Source organism: Pristiophorus japonicus, chromosome 3 (genome assembly GCF_044704955.1).
Source record: "Pristiophorus japonicus isolate sPriJap1 chromosome 3, sPriJap1.hap1, whole genome shotgun sequence".
NCBI classification, from domain to species: Eukaryota; Metazoa; Chordata; class Chondrichthyes; family Pristiophoridae; genus Pristiophorus; species Pristiophorus japonicus.
The window spans coordinates 247,254,396-247,263,714 of NC_091979.1; positions in this window are offsets into that span (position 1 = coordinate 247,254,396).

A 9,319-nucleotide genomic window follows, 5' to 3' on the forward strand; every position below is an offset into this window, starting at 1 on the left:
AATTAGGGATGCATGCAATAAAGGTACAGCAGTTATCATGGGCGACTTTAATCTACATATAGATTGGGCTAACCAAACTGGTAGCAATATGGTGGAGGAGGATTTCCTGGAGTGCATTAGGGATGGTTTTCTAGACCAATATGTCGAGGAACCAACTAGAGGGCTGGCCATCCTAGACTGGGTGATGTGTAATGAGAAAGGACTAATTAGTAATCTTGTTGTGCAAGGCCCCTTTGGGAAGAGTGACCATAATATGGTGGAATTCTTTATTAAGATGGAGAGTGACAGTTAATTCAGAGACGAGGGTCCTGAACTTAAGGAAAGGTAACTTCGATGGTTTGAGGCGTGAATTGGCTAGAATAGACTGGCAAAATGATACTTAAATGGTTGACAGTGGAAGGGCAATGGCAAACATTTAAAGAGCACATGGATGAACTTCAACAATTGTACATCCCGGTCTGGAGTAAAAATAAAACGGAGAAGGTGGCTCAACCGTGGCAAACAAGGGAAATTAAGGATGGTGTTAAATCCAAGGAAGAGGCATATAAATTGGCCAGAAAAAGCAGCAAACCTGAGGACTGGGAGAAATTTAGAATTCAGCAGAGGAGGACAAAGGGTTTAATTAGGAGGGGGAAAATAGAGTATGAGAGGAAGCTTGCTAGGAACATAAAAACTGACTGCAAAAGCTTCTATAGATATGTAAAGAGAAAAAGATTAGTGAAGACAAACGTAGGTCCCTTGCAGTCAGAATCAGGTGAATTTATAATGGGGAACAAAGAAATGGCAGACCAATTGAACAAATACTTTGGTTCAGTCTTCACGAAGGAAGACACAAATAACCTTCCGGAAATACTAGGGGACCGAGTGTCTAGTGAGAAGGAGGAACTGAAGGAAAGCCTTATTAGTCAGGAAATTGTGTTAGGGAAATTGATGGGATTGAAGGCCAATAAATCCCCAGGGCCTGATAGTCTGCATCCCAGAGTACTTAAGGAAGTGAATGCATTGGTGATCATTTTCCAGCAGTCTATCAACTCTGGATTGGTTCCTATGGACTGGAGGGTAGCTAATGTAACACCACTTTTTAAAAAGGGAGGGAGAGAAAAAACAGGGAATTATAGACCGGTTAGCCTGACATCAGTAGTGGGGAAAATGTTGGAACCAATTATTAAAGATGAAATAGCAGCGCATTTGGAAAGCAGTGACAGGATCAGTCCAATCAGCATGGATTTATGAAAGGGAAATCATGCTTGACAAATTTTCTGGAATTTTTTGAGGATGTAAGTCGTAGACTGGACAAGGGAGAACCAGTGATGTGGTGTATTTGGACTTTCAAAAGGCTTTTGACAAGGTCCCACCCACACAAGAGATTGGTGTGAAAAATGTCAGGGGTTCTCAGGGAGTGTTGTTGTGCCTTGGGTGTCTCTCTCTGGGCTTCTGCCCTCACAGCTTATGCCTGGCCTGTGAGGTACCCTGAGTGCTGCAAGAGCACCCCTGGAGAGACTGTGTCCACAGCTTATGAAGGGGGTTTTTGAGACTCGTGCGTCCCCACAGCTTATGCCTAGCCTGTGAGGCACCTGTGAGTGTCAAACACTCCTAACCCTTTCTTCCCTAGCCTGTGACACACAATTGAGCGTTTTCGAGGCGCACCTAGCTTTCCTTACACTGTTCTGACATAAGACTCACGATCAGGCGATGTAATACAATAGAACTGAGACAAGGTGATTCCAAGAGGAACTTTAGGCTTCCAATTTATTTGACAAGGTGTATCTCAACAAACAGCAATACACCAACAAAACAATCCCCCTAAATCCCACTAAACGGACACAACAAAAATCTTTACACAAGTTTAGCAGTACAATGCCCAACCTCCCACCTTTCCTGGCCCAACTGAGTTTGGAGTTCCGGGGACCAGAGGTTATATTCACTATTGTGCCTTCTGTAGTCTGGTGGTTTGTTTCTTCTATCTTCGGTGTCTTCGGACACTGGTTTTCCTTCAGTGTCGAGAGGCTTGCTGGTTGTTGGATCACGAGAGCAGGGAACCACCCACACTACGTCAGAAACCCCTTTTTATAGCCAGATTATCCAGTCCGCCTCTCCTGCTGAAATCGATTCTTCCCATTGGTGGGCTTTGTGTTTTGAAAAATGCAGCAGTTTTAGATTATTGCGGGTTTTTTCCACTGATGTTAACCTACTCAAGGTTTGAGTAGGTGTTAGTTGGGTTGGCCTCCTGCAGCCATTGTGTAGGCCCTTGGGTTGTTTTGGGTTCCCTGGTTTCTGAAGGTCTGCATAATTTCCTTCCATAGTGTAAACATGGGGAAGACAATAGCCCGATAATGGCTGTGAGTCAGTCCCACAGTTTTCGAGCAAGTGCTCTCCCATTGGCTTGAAAGCCCCATGCTTCGGGCTGACTCTGTCCCACCATTGGCCCTCCAGTGTCCTCCCCCATCCAATCACTGCTCTGCCAAGGTCAAACCGTATCGGTTTCAATTCACAGCACAGACTGATCCCACAGCCCTTTTCCTTCTGGGTAAAATAAGGGGGTTTTCGTCCTCCCCTACAAAAATTAAAGCACATGGTATTGGGGGTAATGTATTGACATGGATAGAGAACTGCTTTGCAGACAGGAAACAGAGAGTCGAGATAAACAAGTCCTTTTCAGAATGGCAGGCAGTGACTAGTGGGGCTCATTGCTGGGACCCCAGCTATTTACAATATACATCAATGGTTTAGATGAAGAAATTGAGTGTAATATCTCCAAGTTTGCAGATGACACTAAGCTGGGTGGCGGTGTGAGCTGTGAGGAGGATGCTAAGAGGCTGCAGGGTGACTTGGACAGGTTAGGTGAGTGAGCAAATGCATGGCAGATGCAGTATAATGTGGATAAATGTGAGGTTATCCACTTTGGTGGCAAAAACAGGAAGGCAGAATATTATCTGAATGGCGGCAGATTAGGAAAAGGGGAGGTGCAGCGAGACCTGGGTGTCATGGTACATCAGTCATTGAAAGTTGGCATGCAGATACAGCAGACGGTGAAGAAGGCAAATGGCATGTTGGCCTTCATAACTAGGGGATTTGAGTATAGGATCAGGGAGGTCTTATTGCAGTTGTACAGGGCCTTGGTGAGGCCTCACCTGGAATATTGTGTTCAGTTTTGGTCTCCTAATCTGAGGAAGGACGTTCTTGCTATTGAGGGAGTGTAGCAAAGGTTCACCAGACTGATTCCCGGGATGCCAGGACTGACATATGAGGAGAGATTGGATCGCCGAGGCCTGTATTAATTGGAGTTGAGAAGGATGAGAGGGGATCATCATAGAAACATATAAAATTCTGACGGGACTGGACAGGTTCGATGCAGGAAGAATGTTTCCGATGTTGGGGAAGTCCAGAACCAGGGGACACAATCTAAGGATAAGGGATAAGCCATTTAGGACTAAGATGAGGAGAAACTTCTTCACTGAGTTGTTAACCTGTGGAATTCTCAACTGCAGAGAGTTGTTGATGCCAGTTCGTTAGATATATTCAAGAGGGAGTTAGATATGGCCCTTACAGCTAAAGAGATCAAGGGGTATGGAGAGAAAGCAGGAAAGGGGTACTGAGGTGAATGATCAGCCATGATCTTATTGAATTGTGGCACAGGCTCGAAGGGCTGAATGGCCTACTCCTGCATCTATTTTCTATGCTTCTATGACAAGGACAGCAGGCGCATGGTAGCACCATCACCTGCAGGTTCTCTTCCAAGTTACGCACCATCCTGACTTGGAAACATATCGTCGCTGGGTCAAAATGCTGGAACTCCCTCCCTAACAGCGCTGTGGGAGTATCTTCACCACACGGACTGTAGTGGTTCAGGAAAACGGCTCACCATCACCTTCTCCAGGGCAATTAGGGATGTACAATAAATGCTGGCCTTGCCAGCGACGCCCACATCCCAGAATAAATTAAAATAAAAGTACGGAAAATCTTAGATACAGATTCCTAACAAATAGCCATGGAATTGAACAAGGATTAATGCCAAATTGTTCGGGAATGGGGCACTGGCCAGCACCAGTTTGATAGCGAATGGGATACAAGTGGGTTCAGCCCCAGGATCTCAACCATGGAGAACGACGAGACTAGCGATGTCATGCAAACTCTATCACTCCAAGATCCCCTTCCAAATTGCACTTGGGCTTATATTGCCGTTCCTTAATTGTAACTGGGTCAAAAGCCTTGACCTCTCTATCCAACACTACTGGGAGCGTCATCAGCACATAGTTCATAAAGAATTTTTGAAATTCTCTACCCCAGAGAGCTATGGAAGCTGAATCACTGAATATATTTAAGGTGGAGATGGACAGATTATGGAACGATAACGCGTCGAGGGTTATGGGGAGTTGAGGCCAAGATCAGATCAGCCATGATCTTATTGAATTGCGGAGCAGGCTAGAGGGGCCAAATGGCCTACTCCTCCTATTTCTTCTATAGCACACCACCCCTTTTTTTTAGGACAACTAGGGATGGGCAATAAATTTGGCTTTGGCGGCATCGTCCAGATAATAAGAACAATTCTTTTCTCACAAGAATACAACCATACGGCATGGGAATGGGCCACATTCTGGCCAACAAATCAATTGCAAATCCGTACGAGATGTCAAAGTAGTTAAATAGTCATCTTTGGACAATACTATATAGATCTGAACTGTATCTTGATCTTACTAAATTTTTAAATATCTATTATTTCTCCCCTACATTATTTTTCTTCATAAGATTCAATTTAAGCTCCATAAATGTAATTTCAACACAGCCATTGCAGCTGGAAGTCATTTGAAGCACTCCTCCTTCATATCCTTTCCGATTGGTGTGGAATACAATACAAGCTTAATAATGAGTTCATTGGAGCGATGCAAAGTTGAATATCATTAAGAGATCCATTTCGGATGCTGAAAGATGAATGACTTATAACAGATGCCAGTCCTGTATCCTATTGGGTGAACACCTGTAAATACTGGAAGCTGTCTGTGAAATGAGATTGACAGGTTGTGAACATGTATTTTATATATGTGTGGATATACTATAAAAGCTTTATGTGCAAGTATATAAAATATAAAAGAAAGAAAGACTGGCATTGATATCGCGCCTTTCATAACATAAGAAATAGGAACAGGAGTAGGCCATACGGCATCTCGAGCCTGCTCCACCATTCAATAAGATCATGGCTGATCTGATCATGGACTCAGCTCCACTTCCCCACCCTCTCCCCATAACCCCTTATCACTTTATCGTTTGAGAAAGTGTATATTTCTGTCTTAAATTTATTCAATGTCCCAGCTTCCACAGCTCTCTGAGGCAGTGAATTCCACAGATTTACAACTCTCTGAGAGAAGAAATTTCTCCTCATCTCAGTTTTAAATGGCCAGCCCCTTATTCTAAGATTGTGCCCTCTAGTTCTAATCTCTCCCATCAGTGGAAACATCCTCTCTGCATCCACCTTGTCAAGCCCCCTCATAACCTTATATGTTTCGATAAGATCACCTCTCATTCTTCTGAATTCCAATGAGTAGAGGCCCAACCTTCTCAACCTTTCCTCATAAGTCAAACCCCTCATCCCCGGAATCAATCTAGTGAACCTTCTCTTAACTGCCTCCAAAGCAAGTATATCCTTTCATAAATATGGAAACCAAAACTGCACGCAGTATTCCACGTGTGGCCTCACCAATACCTTATATAGCTGTAGTAAATCTTCCCTGCTTTTGTACTCCATCCTCTTTGCAATAAAGGCCAAGATACCATTGGCTTCCTGATCACTTGTTGTACCTGTAACTATCCTTTTTTGTTTCATGCACAAGTACTCCCAGGTCCCGCTGTACTGCGGCACTTTGAAATCTTTCTCTATTTAAATAATAACTTGCTCTTTGATTTTTTTTCTGCCAAAGTGCATGACCTCACACTTTCCAACATTATACTCCATCTGTCAAATTTTTTCCCATTCACTTAGCCTGTCTGTGTCCTTTGGCAGATTTTTTGTGTCCTCCACACACATTGCTTTTCCTCCCATCTTTGTATCGTCAGCAAACTTGGCTACGTTACACTCAGTCCCTTCTTCCAAGTCGTTAATATAGATGGTAAATAGTTGAGGTCCCAGCACTGATCCCTGCGTCACCCCACTAGTTACTGGTTGCCAACCAGAGAATGAACCATTTATTCTGACTCTCTGTTCTCTGTTAGTTAGCCAATCCTCTATCCATGCTAATATATTACCCCCAACCCCGTGAACTTTTATCTTGTGCAGTAACCTTTTATGTGGCACCTTGTCAAATGCCTTCTGGAAGTCCAAATACACCACATCCACTGGTTCCCCTTTATCCACCCTGCTCGTTACATCCTCAAAGAACTCCAGCAAATTTGTCAAACATGATTCCCCTTCATAAATCCATGCTGACTCTGCCTGTCTGAATTTTGCTTTTCCAAATGTCCTGCTACTGCTTCTTTAATAATGGACTCCAACATTTTCACAACCACAGATGCTAGGCTAACTGGTCTATAGTTTCCTGCTTTTTGTCTGCCTCCTTTTTTTAATAGGGGCGTTACATTTGCAGTTTTCCAATCTGCTGGGACCTCGCCAGAATCCAGGGAATTTTGGTAAATTACAACCAATGAACATAAGAACATAAGAATTAGGAACAGGAGTAAGCCACGTAGCCCCTCGAGCCGTCCGCCATTCAACAAGATCTTGGCTGATCTGGCCGTGGACTCAGCTCCACTTACCCGCCCGCTCTCCATAACCCTTAATTCCCTTATTGATTAAAAATCTATCTATCTGTGATTTGAATACATTCAATGAGCTAGCCTCAACTGCTTCCCTGGGCAGAGAATTCCACAGATTCACAACCCTCTGGGAGAAGAAATTCCTTCTCAACTCGGTTTTAAATTGGCTCCCCCGTATTTTGAGGCTGTGCCCCCTAGTTCTAGTCTCCCCGACCAGTGGAAACAACCTCTCTGCCTCTATCTTGTCTATTCCTTTCATTATTTTAAATGTTTCTATAAGATCACCCCTCATCCTTCTGAACTCCAACGAGTAAAGACCCAGTCTACTCAATCTATCATCATAAGGTAACCCTCTCATCTCCGGAATCAGCCTAGTGAATCGTCTCTGTACCCCCTCCAAAGCTAGTATATCCTTCCTCAAGTAAGGTGACCAAAACTGCACGCAGTACTCCAGGTGCGGCCTCACCAATACCCTATACAGTTGCAGAAGGACCTCCCTGCTTTTGTACTCCATCCCTCTCGCAATGAAGGCCAACATTCCATTCGCCTTCCTGATTACCTGCTGCACCTGCAAACTAACTTTTTGGGATTCAGGCACAAGGACCTCCAGGTCTCTCTGCACCGCAGCATGTTGTAATTTCTCCCCATTCAAATAATATTCCCTTTTACTGTTTTTTTTTCCAAGGTGGATGACCTCACATTTTCCGACATTGTATTCCATCTGCCAAACCTTAGCCCATTTGCTTAACCTATCTAAATCTCTTTGCAGCCTTTCTGTGTCCTCTACATAACCCACTTTCCCATTAATCTTTGTGTCATCTGCAAATTTTGTTTCACTACTCTCTGTCCCCTCTTCCAGGTCATCTATGTATATTGTAAACAGTTGTGGTCCCAGCAGTGATCCCTGTGGCACACCACTAACCACTGATTTCCAACCCGAAAAGGAGCCATTTATCCCGACTCTCTGCTTTCTGTTAGCCAGCCAATTCTCTATCCATGCTAATACATTTACTCTGACTCCGTGTACCTTTATCTTCTGCAGTAATCTTTTGTGTGGCACCTTATCGAATGCCTTTTGGAAATCTAAATACACCACATCCATCGGTACACCTCTATCTACCATGCTCATTATATCCTCAAAGAATTCCAGTAAATTAATTAAACATGATTTCCCCTTCATGAATCCATGTTGCATCTGCTTGATTGCACTATTCCTATCTAGATATCCCGCTATTTCTTCCTGAATGATAGCTTCAAGCATTTTCCCCACTACAGATGTTAAACTAACCGGCGTATAGTTACCTGCCTTTTGTCTGTCCCCTTTTTTAAACAGAGGCGTTACATTAGCTGCTTTCCAATCCGCTGGTACCTCCCCAGAGTCCAGAGAATTTTGGTAGATTATAACGAATGCATCTGCTATAACTTCCGCCATCTCTTTTAATACCCTGGGATGCATTTCATCCGGACCAGGGGACTTGTCTCCCTTGAGTCCCATTAGCCTGTCCAGCACTATCCCCCTAGTGATAGTGATTATCTCAAGGTCCTCCCTTCCCACATTCCCGTGACCAGCAATTTTTGGCATGGTTTTTGTGTCTTCCACTGTGAAGACCGAAGCAAAATAATTGTTTAAGGTCTCAGCCATTTCCACATTTCCCATTATTAAATCCCCCTTCTCATCTTCTAAGGGACCAACATTTACTTTAGTCACTCTTTTCCGTTTTGCATCCACAATCCCTGTCACTACTTCTCTTAAGACCTTAGGATGCAAGCCATTGGGTCCAGGGGATTTATCTGCCTTTAGTCCCATTATCTTACGGAGTACCACCTCCTTAGTGATTGTGATTGTGTTGAGTTCCTCCCCACCTATAGCCCGTAGACTATCCACTGTCAGAATATTGTTAGTGTCCTCTGCCGTAAAGACTGAAAGAAAATATCGTTCAGAGTTACTGTCATCGACCACCGAACGTCTCAAAGCGCTTTACGACCAATGAAGTACTTTTTGGAGTGTAGTCACTGTTGTAATGTCGGAAACGCGGCAGCCAATTTATGCACAGCAAGCTCCCACAAACAGCAATGTGATAATGACCAGATCATCTGGGTTTTTTTGTTATGTTGATTGAGGGATAGATATTGGCCAGGACACCGGGGATAACTCCCCTGCTCTTCTTTGAAATAGTGGCCATGGGATCGTTTAAATCCACCTGAGAGAGCAGCCGGGGCCTCGGTTTAACGTCTCATCCGAAAGGTGGCACCTCCAACAGTGCAGCGCTCCCTCAGCACTGCACTGGAGTGTCATCCTAGATTTTTTTTATTTACTCAAGTTCCTGGAGTGGGACTTGGACCCACAACCTTCTGACTCGGAGGCGAGAGTGCTACCCACTGAGCCACAGCTGACACAGTGACGCGATCAACATGCACGTGTGTGAGTAGAGCATGTTGTTTCAAAACTGAAATCTGAGTTTTCCTTAAGGAATTAGTCATTCAAGAACGGGAGTTAATTGATATTGACTGAAGTGATGATGGAGCATTTTACAATATTCTGCAGATGTACTTGGTGGCCGTTCATATGATCTCG